Source organism: Kogia breviceps, chromosome X (genome assembly GCF_026419965.1).
Source record: "Kogia breviceps isolate mKogBre1 chromosome X, mKogBre1 haplotype 1, whole genome shotgun sequence".
Lineage (NCBI taxonomy): Eukaryota > Metazoa > Chordata > Mammalia > Artiodactyla > Physeteridae > Kogia > Kogia breviceps.
In genome coordinates, this window is record NC_081330.1 from 8273385 (window position 1) to 8290596 (window position 17212).

General features: G+C 39.9%; 1 pseudogene; it reads left to right on the top strand.

Annotated features, from left to right (window-relative positions):
• Window positions 1-1094: 1094 nt before the first annotated feature.
• Window positions 1095-16106, top strand: LOC131748878 (heat shock-related 70 kDa protein 2-like; annotated as a pseudogene).
• The last annotated feature ends 1106 nt before the right edge of the window (window positions 16107-17212 follow it).

The window sequence follows — 17212 nt, forward strand, 5'->3', positions numbered from 1 at the left end:
GGATTTTTCAACTGATGTACAGGGAAAGAGTTGGGACTGGTTGGGGCTAATAATTGTCCTATAATGGGATGATGACAAGCCTAGTGAGATTAGTCTGTCCTGTGAGGAAACAATGTGCCTAAAGAAGGATTGGTTGAGAACTTTGAAGTGAGACTTCCTTGGCCCCTTGGTGTTTCCAGAAATTTCTGTAACTGAGTGGTGTGATTGTGGACAACTAATGAGAGGCTCTTGCTAGGCCACACCCTATTATAAAACATAGTTATTGTCCCTAGATGGGCTAGTCTTCACCTTCATTTCATCTGGACTTGCACAGCCTTGGTTTCACCATTCACCTGCATGCATCACTAACTGGTAAGTTCACCTACCAGCAGGCATCTGAGCACTAGAGGAAACCTTTTCTTACTTAACTCTCTTAGACTTAATAATGATTTTTTTTTTTTAATGAGAGGGAGAAGTGTGGCAGAGAAACTGTGAAAATGTATGTGAGGGAAAAGTGATGGAAAAGAATATGGGAGAGAATGTGAGTAAAAATAGGGAGAGAATGAAAGTTAGTTAAGGAACATAAAGCAGGGAAGGAGAAAATAGAAAATAAATAAATGAATAAAGTGTAATCTGTGATACTGTAGAAAGTAAGAGGGAGTGAAAAAACAAGACTAAGAAAATAGAAATTTATAAACATGAGAAAGGGCAAAAGATAATATGTGAAAATGAAAGAATAGGAGAAGTTTAATATGGAAAAGATGAGACACTAAAATGAAATTTGAGGATGAAAAAAATGTGAGAGAATAATACAAATATAGAGAATATGCTGAAAATATGAGATTAAACATGAGAGGAAAGTGAAATAAAGTACAAGGACATTTATGGGGGTAAAAATGAAGAAATGAGTAGAAGATGAAGTAAAGTAAGAAGCCTGGCAGTGAGAAAATAGTGCCAGATAATAAAAGAATAGGAGCAAGAATGAGAAACTACAATGGAAGAAAAATGGGACAAACATAAAAGAATGAGAAGTTCGATAAAATGAAACATGAAAAACGAAAATGAGAAAATACACAAATCATAACATTTTTTAGAGTTGGCTGAATTGTGAGCATATGAGCCACGTGGGAGAATGGAAGGCGGGACTGAGGCAGATTTGGGAAACAGCGCAGGTGCAGATACTGACACTGGCAGAACACAGGCATCTACAAGCGGCTGGTGTGCACCTGCCACGTGGTGACATGAGTCGGGGTCCAAGGCCAAGAGCTGGGACCCCGGATCCAGGACCCCCAGAGCCTGGAGCCGAGAGCGGGGCCAGATGTCAAAGCTCCCGGAGTCAGGTCAGAGAGGCAGTGGGGCAGGATGCTGCAGAGGCTCTAGAACATTCAGAATGGAATGGGAGAGGCAAGACAGAGGGGGTGAAATTGACCACTGCCCTGGTGTTTAGTGATTTTACCTTTGCGATACAGGGGAGTGTTTAACCATTTGTTTCCTCTACTCTGAAATTGAATTTGTTATAATTTATTTGGCTAACCTCTAGATCTCGCGATTTGGACTTTCAGAGCCCCTTGTCTTTTCTTTACCTTTACCTCGAGGTTGGGTTTTGTTTGTGCTATTTTGGCTAAGCTGGAGAAGAGGCTTTTACTTTGTAACAGTCCGTATGGCCTCATCACTTGCCGTCCTGAAATGGGAAACACTCTTCCGACATAGACAGGGTTACTTTGGATGCCACAGGTCTACTGTCACTAGGGGAGGGCCCTTCCCTTGAGTGCCTAAGGGCTCCGGAAACTCCATATTCGTTGTCTGGTCTGTTGCCTTCCCCGTGCTTTGCGCTAGTTTACTGTTGGGTGAAGTTTTATTTGCCATTGCTTTTAAAAATTTCCTGTTTACTTTGTTTTCTAGATTTTCAACAGGCTTATTGTTGAAAATCACCTATAACCCCACTATCAAACGAATTCCTCAATGGTCATTTATTTAAATTCTATTTTAACGGCAAACAATATTGCTTTTTAGGGAAGGCAACAGAGCTGATTTGTCTTTGCTGCATGTGCTAAATTAAACAAGGGATTTTGGATCTTGAACGAAGGATAAATGTCTTGTCTAGGAAATGACAGTAATCTTGTGATTTTTGAAATGTGGAACGGCTTATTAAAATTTTATATAAGCTCCTTTTCAAAGAATATTACATATTCTGTTTTTAGAAGCTGTATATGATGAATGAATAAAAGTGAATCAATAGGTTTTAGGAATTAGTTGTGCACCTGAAGTGAACAAAAGATATATTTTTTTTCCCTAAACAAATGTATATTCTTGGTGCCAACTAAACTAAGAATTTAAGGATGGGAAAAATGCCTCAGGATGATTCCGTAAATCCTTTTACCATGCAGATTTTTCTCCACGGAAATTTCACAGTTTCTTTAGAGGGAAAGAAATTTACCTTGGTGGAGAATATATATATATATTCCTTGCAAAGAATAAAACATTCAATGTGTAGTAATTAGATCTCTCAGGAACCGTTACCTCTAACCAGTGGGTTGATGCTTGGCATTGCTTAGGGACTTGCATCTAAGAGTTAGCAAGTTAAATTCATTTTTTTCCTACCAAGTGCTTGCTTCTCCCATATAACCTATTCTTTTTTTCTTTCCTATTAAACTTTTTTTTTTAAGTTATTGCCAGTATGTAGTGTGTTTTAAAAATGAGTCACTTGTCTCACCCCTTGTCTTGGTTTCTAAGATGCACTCTTCAAAGTGTTCTATTAAAAGATTTCAATGCAATTCACATGGAGATTGTAGGGGAGCAGAATTTGCCACCCCAAAATATGTCTCTTTGGGATATTAATTATTTTAACCTGGTTAACTTCTAAGTAACAGCAGACAAGGGAAAAACTTTGAAAACCAAGTAGGAGTCACCCTTTTGAAAGAAACATTTACATTTACAAGGGAAATCTCTGTTCGTAAGGGTGTTTTCCTCTCTATACCAAGAAGAAAACCACTAAATCTCTGGAAATTTATCAGTGGAGAAGGCATGGACTTAAATCTGCATAACAACCTTACCCTTGTTTACTTACTGTGCTTTTCCTGGTCACCTCTCATAACTGGCTCTCTCACCCCCAACTTCTTCTTTTGTCTTTAGCTGGAGATGGTATTTAAGGTGGCGGCTTGGGCCATTTTGGCAAGTTACTCACTTCTCCTGGGTCTCTCCCAAGTATACATGTTGTTAAACTTTGATTTTCTTATTAATCTGTCTCATGTCAATTTAATTCTTAGACCAGCCAGAAGAACCTAGAAGAGTAGAGGGAAATTTCTTCCTCCCCAGCAAAATCTTTCAAGATCTTTGACTACTGTAAGAAATATATATGAAATTCAAGAAAATGCTTAGCCTCTGAATATCTTATGAATAGTTATTTTAAAATAATAATTCCCAAATGAATTCCATGTTTCTAAATTATTATATTTAATAAGCTATTTTTATTTGTACATTTTATCTCATTGTAATTAACTTCTGGATCTACATTTATCTGTTGGTTCCTGTTTGTTTCATTTTTAGTCTTCAGACTTTTTTGTCTTATCAGAGAATGTTTGAATCAGTATTTCCATAAATTAATGGTAGGAGTTTTACAAACTACAGAATGCAAAGAGAGCAAATTATACTTAAAATTGGACAATCCAAGGATTATTTAAAAGATGTTTCCCTTGTAAATGCAATGAAATAAAGTAGCAATTAGAAATGAACCATATAAATGTGTACTCCAATGGTGAACCCTAGAAAGGTGACAGTGTAATGAGATTTGACAGCATGTAGAAAGGTGAAAACTCATTAACAAGCTAGGATCTGCATTTTAAAAATTTATTAGCATTTTTTTATTATGTAAGAAGATGGCTTAGCATTTCAGGAGGAGAGCAGCAGTTGTGTGGCATTTAAATCTATTCTGAATTAAAAATGATCAGTTTTTTAAAAATACAGAAAATTCTTATGCAAATGAAATATAATCAAGCCATGCTTCAGACTCATTATGCGTGATTGATATGCACTGTAACTTGCTTACTAATTTAAGGAGCAGAGGAATTCCAGTTACCTATCATATTGTGGATGCAGTGCTGTGCCTGAAAGTGATATTAAATTTATTATGATAAACGGTGCAAACCAACAAGTTGGGTCCTTATCTAACTTGACATTTATGTGAAATGATAAGAATTTCTTATTATCCTGAAAACCTTAGCTTCCTCATAAATGTTGAGATCTTTTGGAGATTTTTAAGGATATCAACATCAAGAGCATGAGAGAGAACATAGGTAATAGAGAAGAGTACTTTGTAATGCCTTTAGAAGAAGACATTTGCCGGTTGACCTAAAAGTTTGTTTATTAGTGATCAGTAATTAAAGAGTTCTCTAATGTGTTCCTTTAGTGAGTTCATGTCTAGTTGTGAGAAAACTTGGTCATGAAATTGCAAATTGGGCTAACCTTGCAAACTATGAAGTTATTAACATGCCCACATTTCTCCCAGCTTCCAGAGTTTTAACAATTTTTAAGTGTATCACAGCCTACAAAATCCATACTGGTCTATTTCAGCAATTCTTTGTCTAACTTTAGGATTTTGACAATACTGATTGGTTCAGGATAAAAGCTAAAGTTGATATATCAAAAGGCAGTGTTTATTTTTTTAAGTTTTAAGAAAACAGATTTTAAGATGCCTTTTCTGATACTGCTTGCATGTTGGACTTACCTTGGAAATCTATGATATTAACAATTTTCTCAGTTTTCAAAGTTTTTAAAATTAACTTTTTAGTTAATATTTTTTAGGCTCTTTTTTTACTTACACACACACACACACACACACACACACACACACACACACACACACACACACACAAACAGTGGTTGGTTCAGGATAAAAGCCAATGTTGGCGTACCAAAAGTGTTTCTTTCTTATTTTGTAAGTTTCATGTGACAAATTTTAAGATGTCTGTTTCATATTAATGTATGTAATTTATAATTTTAACGGCTTTTGTAATTGGTAGCATTTTTCATTGGTATTTTAAATGACACTTAATTTTTATGATTTTGATAGTAATATATTTTCACAGTAGAAAATTTGGAGGATGGAGACATATGAAGGAAGCAAAATCAAAAAATTACCTTGATGGGGAGCAGAATATGTCACCCCCAATCCAAAATATGCCTCATTGGCATAAGGATTATTTTGAGCAGATGATTTTTTAAGAACAAGCAGATTGAGGAAAAGGTCTGAAAATCAGTAGTAGTGGTTACCCTTTGGTAAGAGACTCTTACATTTATAAGGGAGATCTCCATTTGTAAGGGTGTGTCCCTCTCTACTAAGAAGAGGGTGACTCTGAAATTCTAGAAAGTCTTATCAATGGAGAAGGCTTGAACTTTTCCTGGGTCTCTCCCATGTGTAAGGAGAGATACATGTTATTAAAGTTGTGTTTCTTTTTCTCTTGTTAATCTATCTTTTATTATAGGGGTTGTCTCAGCCAAGAACCTAGAATGGTAGAAGGAAAATTAGTTTTTCTTCCGTATAATATATAATATTATAATTCAGAGTTAACCACGGTTAACATGTTGTTATATTTCCTTCCAATCTTTCCAGTACGAGTGTTCTTCAATGTTCATTTAAATCCAGTAGAGGAGATTGGTTCAAGATGGCGGAGTAGAAGGACGTGCTCTCACTCCCTCTTGCAAGAACACCAGAATCACAACTAGCTGCTGGACAATCATAGACAGGAAGACACTGGAACTCACCAAAAAAGATACCTCACATCCAGAGACAAAGGAGAGGCCACAATGAGACGGTAGGAGGGGCGCAATCACAGTAAAATCAAATCCCATAACTGCTGGGTAAGTGACTCACAGATTGGAGAACATTTATACCACCGAAGTCCACCCATTGGAGTGAAGGTTCTGAGCCCCACATCAGCCTTCCCTCTCTGCCCCCACTATTATCTTTGTCTGGGAGTATCTGTCCACAGGGGACAGACTCCAGCTGCTCAGCCTGGGCCCCATCTATCTCCTGCCTCAAGACCACATCAAATACGACTTTCCTTTCACTTCTGTGTGTACATAGGCAGCTTCTCCTTTGATTTCGGGCTCCAGGTGAGTGTTCGGTGCAGTGACTGGATGGGCACAAGGGGCCTGCATCCCCACTTCAGCACGTGCCCTGATATAGTGGTGTTTCACTTGGCCGAGTGCTCTTGTCTGTATATGAATAATTATATTCATTATGATATTAATAATTTTCACAGTGGCCCTGTCTGCAGATTAAAAATCCCATCTTCGGGCAAGTCAGCTGGACCTCAGCAAAATTAAGTGACTTGTATAAGCTCAGGCCTCTCAGATGTGGTGGAGCCAAAGCCAGAATTTCAATTTTTCTGATCCCATTACACCGCGTGGCGGGGTATGTGTGTGTGGCTGTGTGTGTGTGTGTGCACGCGCACACATGCACATGTAGGTGTGCTTGTGTGAAAGTGTGTGTTTATTTCCTCTTCTGTAGCTGAACAGCAGTTACACATATTTTCCTTTTAATTGTTTTCTCTCTTGCAAATACCCATGCAGGTTTAGAATACAGCATTCTTTGTCTTTTAAATAATGTTATCTATTACTTACGGATACCAAACTTAAGGGAAAGGAATAATACAGTGCTGACCCGTGTACATACCACCCAGCTGAAGAAATAAAACATTACAGTTAAAGCCTTTGATGTGCCCTGCCTCATCCCATTTTCTTCTCTGCCCTTATAGGCTACGCTGCACTTTTAGTATAATTTGTAAATGACCACTCTTTTATATATTAACAGTTTAGTTTGTGTCTAAGACTAATCACACATATATGTATATTCATATATATGTATGTGTGTGCATATATGTATATAAGTGCATATATGTATATAAATGTATGCTTGATGCTTCTGAAATTATAATTAAGATCAATAATAATATATTACATTTCCATAACAATTTACATTTCCAAAGTACTTTGAAATATTTCATCACCTTTTACTTTTATTAATTGACATGTGTGCCTTAGTCTTTGGAACCTGCAAAGTCTCTGAAAGTCGGATAGATAGATATACATGTGTGAGGCTGGGTAGTGCAACATAACCGCTTTAGATATTCCCATATCCTAACCCTTGTGCAAATGCTAGAGAATAATGCTTCAGAATTCTCAGTTCTGAGTAGTCATTAATGTGAAGCAATGGGGTATTATTCCACTTTTGAGTTGTAACCAAATGCACCATCTATTATGCATAAATACATTTTAATTCATGACATTATTATAGACATAAAAAGTTGACATATATTTGACTTAGGAGCAACACCTGCAGGTTTCTTGGAACCTCTCGACATTCTTTACTGATGGTTCTCACAAATCAGATTTTCTCCTGTGGTTCCTTTCCTATTTCTGGTTAGATCAAGCTGGATGAATTATTTCCCTCTGTTTCATTCCTTAGCTTTTCCAGAGCCACATTTTGCTCTGGGAAGGGGAGAGAAGAGTCAACTGATTTTCTTCCTCAGACTCAGAATGGGTGCGGTAATTTTCTGTAATATATTTCAGGCCGTTATTCTCATCTTCCAAAGCAAGCTATTATCTTTAACCTGATTTTTATCCCTAAGGCTAAATCCTCATTTTTATATTAGGGATAACACAGCTGCTGGAGGTTTGCATAAAGGACTGAGGAATAGTCAAATTGGAAGAAAAGCAAAGTTAACCCTTGACTGGTATATCCTCAGTCATGTCAGGAAATGAATGCTATAGGGTTGTAGCCCCAGACTAGCCCCGGGAGGGGGGTGATCCATCCTTATATATTAGCAAATTCCCGTGGGTCTCACGAGAGAATTCATCCTGGCAGCGTAGGGAGTAATGACAGGTCCCGGACGAGGGCATACAAATAATCTGGTTTTGTTGCATGGATTTCTTACATTACCAAAAGCAACACTTATGGTAATTATGAGTTTTTAGAGAACCGGCTATATCCATGAACCTCAAAGAGATGGATCTGTTAGTTAAGAAATACCCAACTGGCGAAAGGAATAATACAGTGACTACCTGTGTGCCTGTCAGCCAGCTGAAGAAATAAAACATTCCTTAGAGTTCACGGCTTTCACTCACCATTTCTGCCCTTCGGAAGTCTGAAAATCTTTCATTTGCTCGCTCTCAGGCAGTGGGGGCTGTGAAGGAGGTGATTTGTTCCACAGTTAGCGTACCGCTTGGGAAGGTGGGGTTTAATCCTCTAGGGATCTCCCAAGTTCCAGAGGAAGTGGAAGGCTCTCAAGAAAGAGGGCTGGGGGGGGGCTTCCCTGGTGGCGCAGTGGTTGAGAGTCCGCCTGCCGATGCAGGGGACGCGGGTTCGTGCCCCGGTCCGGGAAGATCCCACGTGCCGCGGAGCGGCTGGGCCCGTGAGCCATGGCCGCTGAGCCTGCGCGTCTGGAGCCTGTGCTCCGCAGCGGGAGAGGCCACAATAGTGAGAGGTCCGTGTACCACAAAAAAAAAAAAAAAGAAAGAAAGAAAGAGGGCTGGGGAGCAGTATTCCCACCCCAGGCTGCTGTGGCTTAGAGACTTCCAAACTTGTCTAGCAACTTACTTGTCAGATTTCAAATTGAGCTTTCCACTTTAGGTTGAATATTGGGCTGAACGCTAGCTGACATAATAACTTAGAAGATATCTCACCAACAGCTGCCCAAAGAGACTAAATATTTACCACACTGATATTTTTATAATATAAATATAAACTAATCAATATAGACTAATATATTTACCACACAATGTAGGATAAGGAAAGCAAATTAAGGAAAGATTATAAATGAAATTAGGTGTCATGTCCTGATTAAGAAAATGTAGTCCCTCCCCCGACCCACCCCCAGCCCAGTAACATGGGATTATTTTGGCGTCATAACCCAGCAAAATACTTGACAACATTGCCGTGTAATCGTTCTGCAGGAAATCGGGCTTGGCTGAGTCTGGACTGACAGCACGGTGGCCGGTGTAAACTGCAGTTTAGCTGACTACTTAGCACTGAAAGTAAAAAATAAACATGTAATTCCTGAAAACAAGGGATGGTTTATGAAATAAACATTTTCTGCTTTAGAAAAAAAGCTTTGTGAAATTCAAGAGGGTTTTGTTTTTAAAACATTACTTACTAATTGCGTTTAAGCATAAAAATAACTCTTAAGGTTTTCTTTCAGTCTGCTCCATACTGTTGCATATATAATACTTAATTAGATGATTCATTAAATTTATGAATGTTTTCAACTCGTGTTGAATATAACTTATTAAATTTTAATTTTAAATGACGCTGTAATAACCTCTTTAGGAGTCATCCTGCTTAGGCTGGCTGTGACTGCAGACATTCCCATACTCTGCCTGTGCAGCTAGAGGGGCTGCATACATGGACAACTCGACGGCTTTCCTTCCCTCTGCTCTCTACCTGTGTTCAGCCCCGGTATAATTTAGCAACTTTTCTCATCAGCTGATCAGTGATCTGCACCTAGGAGGTAGTCAGCAAATGCTAAGTGATGCAGATATTTCTGTTTGAGCAGCCAGTGTAATCAAATGAAGCAATTGCAAGATTTTAAAAAGTCATGTAGCCCAGTTCTGTCTATAAGTATCTGTGCAATCTAGGGCCATCCCTTGACCTCTCTGGGTCTCAGTTTTCTTACCCGTCATCCAAATGGCTTAGACCCAGTGGTTTCTGAAGACCAGCCCAGGATTAACCTTCTCTAGTTCCATGTCCCTCCCCTCTCATCCTGCCTACAATCTCAGATCCATCTTTCCCTCCACTGAAGACACTGCTCTATGACTTACCTCAATGTCCTAGAGTTAAGTATTTGCTGTGCTTGCCATTTTTCAGATTTATCACCAACTTCTACATTGCCATTTGGAGAAAAATAAAAATAGCTTTTCCCTGTAAACTGAGAATGTTGCTACATATTTGCGATCTGGATCGTAAAGTGAAATATTCTTCTGGTTGGGAGTGGCCCTTGCCTTCCTGCCCTCAAGTTTCCTGGCTGCTCCCATTTAGTGCTTTGATGGGGAGTCACGAGGGCCTGCTACCGGATCTCCATCTGCCACCAAATCCCTGTGTCACCAAGGGCCAGTCGCTTCCCAACTTGCACCCCAGTTTCCCCAGATGTCTAATTAGAGACCTTTATTTGATTATATCTAGAATCCATTATATTCTGATTCTTTATGAATCTGTGTTGTAGGGTTGCCAGTTATTTAAAGACAAGAAAAGTCAGAAGAACTTTTGATGAGCACCTACTGTATGCCAAGATGGTAGGTATACTTTAAAGGTAAGGAAAGTGAGGAGCAGAGTGGTTAAAAAGCATGCCTAATCATTAATAAACTAACAAAGCTGCAGATGGCACAGTCAGCACTTGAATCTGTGTCTGTCTGATTCCATAAGCCATACTAGCTGCAAAGGTTAGTTGGATGTGTTTTCTCTTATTTATTGTATTTGGTAGGTGATAGGGAACAAGTTTTTAAGCAAGGGTTAGTGTGATTAAAGGCATAATTTTAAAAGGTCAGCGTGATGGTGTTCCTAGAGGATAGCAGCCATATTTAATTTCTCCCTTTACTTACAGTATCTAACAGTGTTTAGCAAATGGCAGTTACATAATTGATGTTTATTGAATGGAGAGATGGGTGGATGAATGATGGTGGTGCATAAGGCATGAAATCAGAGAAAGGAGAAATGCTAGTGGTAAAGCTACTGTGATAATCTAGATATGAAGTAATAAAAATTTGAACCAGAGTGGTGGCAGTGGGCCAGGACACATGCAAAGAGGAGAAATTGACTGGACCTAGAAACAAATTAAATGTGGGCACGAGAGACACTAAAATGGCTCCAGGGGCTTTTGAAGCCTTGTTGGTTGCCCTCGATGGCTTGATATCATCCTCAGAATTCTGGTGGTCATCCTGTAATCAGGCATCTATTGACAAATGCAGGGGAGGGCTGCAAACAATAGAAGACAAGTGGAACACATTACCATCTGAATGAATTATAAAACGGAATGCATTTATATTTGAGTTTGACCCACATAAGGACCGCAATACAGCAAACAGGAGGTGCTGGAGAAAATAGAGGATATAGGTCTCATGTAGAGGTTCATTGCAACAGGCTATAGTTGACACTGATTTCTTTTAAACTATTTCAGCCTCACTTACCCCTTCTCTTTCTTTACTCAAGACGTCTCCCTTTTTTTTTATTGAACTGGGTACCGCTTATTCGCTAGTTAGGGGTCTTCCAGCTTGGAAAAGTAGAGATCATTGCCAATCACCACGGCAACTGGACCAGTCCTAGTCGCTCTCACAAAGTGAACACCTCATCGATGAGGTTGCTAAGAACCAAGAGGCAATGAACCTCACCGGTACCATCTCTGATGCCAAGAAGCTGATTGGATGCAAGTCTGATGATGCCACAGTTCAGTCAGAAGGAAGCACTGGCCTTTCCAAGTGATTTGTGGCAAGGGAAAGCCCAAAGTAATTGTAGAATATAAAGGAAATAATATTTTTCCCCCTAGAGGAGATCTCTTTCATGGTTCTAAGCAAGATGAAAGAGGTTGCTGAAGCCTAGGGGGAAAAAAGTAGAAATGCAGTAATTACTGTTCCAAACGACTTAAATGATTCACAGTGTCAGGCCACCAGGAATGCAGGGATCATCACTGATCTTAATATCCTGGGAATCATTAATGGGCTTATTTATTGCAGCACCATACTCCGTGGCTTGGATTAAAAAAAAAAAAAATCCCCAAACACCTGAAGCTTTAAAAAAGAGAAACGTGCTGATCTTTGACTTAGGTAGTGGCACCTTTGATGTATCTATCCTAAACATCCAGGATGGCATCTTTGAAGGAAAATCCACAGCTGGTGACACACATCTGGCTGGGGAAAATTTTGATAACTGTGTAGTGAATCACCTGGTTGACGACTTCAAATCGCCAACAAACAGGCAACGTGCCGCACCGAGGCTGCATGTAAGAAGGCAAAATGTATTTTGAACTTCTTTGCTCACCCTGGGTTTGAAATTGACTGGTTCGATAAGGGTGTGGATTTCTACCCTTCCATTTCCTGCGCCCACTTTGAGCAGCTCAGTGCTTATCTCCTCCGTGGTACCTTGAAGCACGTACAGAAATCTCTGAAGGATGCCCAACTTGACAAGAGCCAGGTTAACGGAATTGTGCTAGTGGGTGATTCCACTTGCATCCCAAAGTTCCAGAAATTGCTGAAAGATGTCTTGAATGGAGAGGAGCTCAACAAGACCACCCACCAAGATGAGGCCACGGCGTGTGGCGCAGCTGCACAGGCAGCTCTTCTCACAGGCGACAAATCAGAGCATGTGCAGAGAAGCTCGTTGATGTTACCCGTTTCCCAACAGGCACTGAGGCAGCAGGGGGCATGTGACATCCCTTATCAAGAGAAACACCTCAATACCTCCAAAGCAGACCCAGATGCTCCCAGCTTACTTTGACAACAAGACCACTGTCTTAGCAAAAGTGTATAAGGGAGGAAGGGCTTTAATGAAAAGAAACTGCTTGGCAAGTTCATACTTTCTGGGATCCTCTAGCTTACTGTGGTGTTCCTGACATCCAGGTGACCTTTGACAGGGTCACCAATACCATCCTCAGGGTACCTGCTGCAGACAAAACTGCTGGCGGGAAGAACAAAATCCACATTACTAATGACGAAGGCTGTTTCAGTAAAGATGATATTGACCAGATTGTAAAAGAAGCAGGGAATGATGGAATAGAAGGTGAAGTCAATAAAGAGCGGGTAGCAGCCAGAAGCACCGCAGAATTCTGCTCCTTCAGTGGCGTGCGGATGGTTGGAGATCCTACTGGGAGACTCCATTTCAGTCAAGACGATAAAAGGAAGGTTCTTGAAAAGTGCCAGGAACTGTTAAACTGCCTCATATGTAACCAGGGCTGAGTGTGAGTGTAAGCGGGCTTCACTCCGCAGTGGGATCTGGCCGCTGGGGCTTCCCCAGCGCAGCCGAGCCCCGGGTTAGTATCAGGGAAGTGGGCTAACAGTCATTCTTTGGAGAAACTTTCCACAGTCACTTATACAGTTTCAATATTTCATGCTTAGTTTGCAGCATCAGTGTGTATGTTTGAAAAAGGACAGATTCAAAACTTAATGATAAATATTTGTAAGTTTATTCAACATTTTAATACTAATGCTTCTACATCTTGTGGGTTGTGAACTTCGTCACATATTTTCACACCTGCAGTTTGTGTCTGGTGACTAGTTCGGGAATCAGCACTTATAAAATATTTAAACACTTAACTTTGGTAGTAAGGAAGAGGTTGTATTACCATATCACAGTCTCACCACTTTAATAACAATGACCACTTATGAGCAAATATTGTGTCTGTAAACTTGTATAAACACTTTGCCCTACTTATCTGTGTACTACGATAGAGTTTACTACTTGTAGTCACATTTTCTGTGTATTTCTTCAAAAGGGCTTCATAACCCACTGGTGTCTGTGTCTCTCAATTTACAGAAAAACTACAGTCCTTCTCAGGTCCAAGTTGCCTTTTGCGGTTTTAAGTCTTCTCATTGTACGTTGCTTAACAAGGGCTGGAATGTTCTGTGTTGCTGCTGATGGTTCATACATTGACTTCTATGTAAAAACCTAGAAGACATATTCTGTTGATTTAAGGAGGAAGAGATCTGTTTCTCACCCTTCATAAACTCAACACAATTTCCATGAAACTACGATTGGAATCACAACTTATCACTGAATCTTATAGTATTTGTGAGTTTTAGAAAAGAAATATTTCTTTGTGTATCACAGTTATGGTACCATAGTTTTACTGTCGTTCTTAAGTGTAGGTCGAGACCTAAAGGAGAAGAATTGTTGTTTTCAGCATTCAGGTCAACTCTATAGAATTACATGGGATTCAGCTTGACATGGATTATTATCATTGTGACTCACAATGGCCTGCTTGTGTTTTGGGGCTGCCTGACCTCCCCACTTAGTCTCTTCCCCATACACTTGATGGACCGACTACTGAGATGGAAAGTTACCTTAACATTGGCTTCAGGAAAGCCAGAGAAGGAGGACAACTGTGTCAATATCATTGTTGGTTTTACATTATAAACATTGTGTTCACTGAGCTCCTAGTTAATAAAGAGTATTGAGCCCTTGTCACTTCCTATAAGTTGAAAACAATTTCCATCAGGAGGTACCAAGGAGGCCTTCTGAAGAGTGCAGTGCCTTTGAGAAGAGGGGACATACCATGAAAGAAGACATCATATGTGGCACATATATACAATGGAATATTACTCAGCCATAAAAAGAAACGAAATTGAGTTATTTGTAGTGAGGTGGATGGGCCTGGAGTCTGTCCTACAGAGTGAAGTAAGTCAGAAAGAGAAAAACAAATACCATATACTAACACGTATATATGGAATCTAAAAAAACATGGTACCGATGAACCTAGGAGCAGGACAGGAATAAAGATTCAGACATAGAGAATTGACTTGAGGACATGGGGAGGGGGAAGGGGAAGCTGGGATGAAGTGAGAGAGTGGCACGGACATATATACACTACTAAATGTAAAATAGCTCTTGGGAAGCAGCCGCGTAGCACAGGGAGCTCAGTGCTTTGTGACCACCTAGAGGAATGGGATAGGGAGGGTGGGAGGGAGGCTCAAGAGGGAGGGGATATGGGGACATAGTTATGCATATGGCTGATTCACTTTGGTGTATTTCAGGGAATTCGCTTATGCAATTGTGGGGGCTGGCAAACCTGAAATCTGAAACTCAGGCTGGAAACTTGAGGCAGAATTTCTTCTTCTTAATGGAAGCCTCAGTTTTACTCTTAAGACCTTTCAACCTATTAGGTGAGGCCCACCTATATTATTGAGGATAGACTCCTTTATTTAAGTCTACTCATTGTAGATGTTAACCACAGCTACAAAATACCTCCATAGCAACACTTAGATTAGTGTTAGATTAGGTAACTCTGCACATCACACTAACCATTACAACATTCTCTGTGGGCCTACACAGACACTCTTGAGTATTCAAGGGAATAGTCCCTGCTGTGAACTCACAGTATTTTGTTTTCACTTCTCTTACATACTTATGTAGTTAATCCATTCTTACTTGTCAGGATGAAGTACCAGGCACTGAGTTAGATGTTGAGGATTCAGAAGTGAGTAAGATAACTGTGTTTGCAGTCAAGAAAAGAGACTGCTTCATAATTCTGAACATCATGTCTTGTATATAACAGGTATTCCAGAGTTTGAATTAATACAGAACATTTTGGTACCCAAAGGTGTCACTAATATTCATGCTCAAATCATCAACATGTATATTCTAATACTCTTTTATTCTTTGGATAAATTTCATGATAGGTATGTTATGAATATAAGCCTATAATCAATACAGTACCTAGTTCAAGCATACTTTGATGCTGATGGAATATAACACAATTTCAGGAAATCTATTCACTTTAGCCAAAAAATCAGTACATTTGTGGCAATTCAATGGAATTTGGAAATATTGCCAAATCTGGATATTTCACATAATAAATATAGGCTATGGTACAACTTTCCCAAAAAACTAATGATTCAGTGATTCAATGGAGATTCAAAGAGGAAGCATACCTAGGTCCTTAGTATCCTAAAGGTTAACCTTTAGGTCAATTGTAAAGAATTAATAGAGAAACCTCAATTAAATAGAGTTGGGAGACCAGAGGGGGTGCTCTCATGCCCTGTGACCATAGCAGAGCCCAACAAGAAGAGAGAATCCTTTTCTTTCCTGGCAAGTACTGAGCCAGTGAAAAGCTATGGACTCTCTGTTTACTGTAGCCCTCCCAGCATCCTTTTCCTCTGTAAACGCATTCTTCCCTTGCCCTGCAGGGACTTCCATGTTGCTCGCCAGGGTTGCAGACCTGAGTTGCAATTCTCTGCTGACCCCTAATAAACCCATCTTTGCTGGAGAAATATCTGGCAGTCTACTTATTTCAGGTCAGCATTTTGCTGGCCTGTATGGAGAACAGAGCAGACGCCCCACGGCTTCAGGGCTGGTGAGCAAAGAGGTGTGCTACCCACAAATTGAGCCCACTGTGCTTGCGGCTTTTCTCACCAATCCTGGAGTTTGAAGTTATGTCTTTCTCCTGAATCCAAGCTCACAGTCTCTGCATTGAAAGCTCTCCAGGCTTTATTCAGGACCTATTTTAAGGTTTTGTTCTTTCTGGTTAAGGTCTTGTTCTGTATGTGAGTAGTCATATGGCTCTTTTATCTGATTTTGAGATCAGACAATTTCAACCAACGCTGGCTGAGAAGCCATAGGCCCATTCCTTTGGAATAGGGGCTGTTCTCTGGAAACTGGCTGAACAAATCTTTGGCTTAGTCCCTCTGGGACCAAGCTGTTTCCGTAGAATTGGCTGATATCAGTTTGCAAGCTGTTTGCTTTGAGCTGTTTGAAAATTGTTCCTTTACTCTAGAGAAAAATATCTGAGAAATGGGATCCCAGTTACCTAAATAGTTTGAGAGTGCTCCTCCCACACAGGGACTCTGGCCGATTTTATGTTTAAAAACCACGGTTCTTCCTCACTCCCATTTCTGACTGAATGGACTGACCTTACCAAAGGAAATTTAGAGTATCAATGGCCATTAACTTAATTTCCTTAAAACAAAATTGGGTTATAATAGCTCAAAGGTTTCCCAAACTGAGTGGAATGCCTGTTTTGATTGGTAGATTGGTATTTTGAGGCTTCCAAACACTGTCAGCACCCTGTAATTGCCTCTCTTCAAAATAAGAATTTAAGATTAACTGAGGCAAACAAAGAAAGATCAAATGGCTCCTGAAGTCTCAGGCTCTGCTTCCTTCTTTGTCTTGGGCTCTGCCTCCAATGCCATCTTGTCTCTCTCCCTCAGCTCCACGTGGTCAGACTCCACCCCCAGCGCCATCTTCCTCTTTCCCTTCTCCACTGCCTGTACCTCCTCTATACTCTCAATCTCCCCATACTATTTCTCTCACCGAACTTCCTCTTTTCTCTGAAATTTACCCACTGCCTTTTCCTCTGAAATTGTCAGAACCTGTCCCTTTAAAATTAAGCCTTCTGAGGATCCAGAGGCTAAACCCTTAATTTCTTACATTCTCTGGACTAAAGCTGAACTGTGAACCATAGTTGAAGATTTTCCCAAAGTAACTAAAGAGCCTCACAGATTTACTGAGGAATTTAATATAGTCATTCAAACTTAT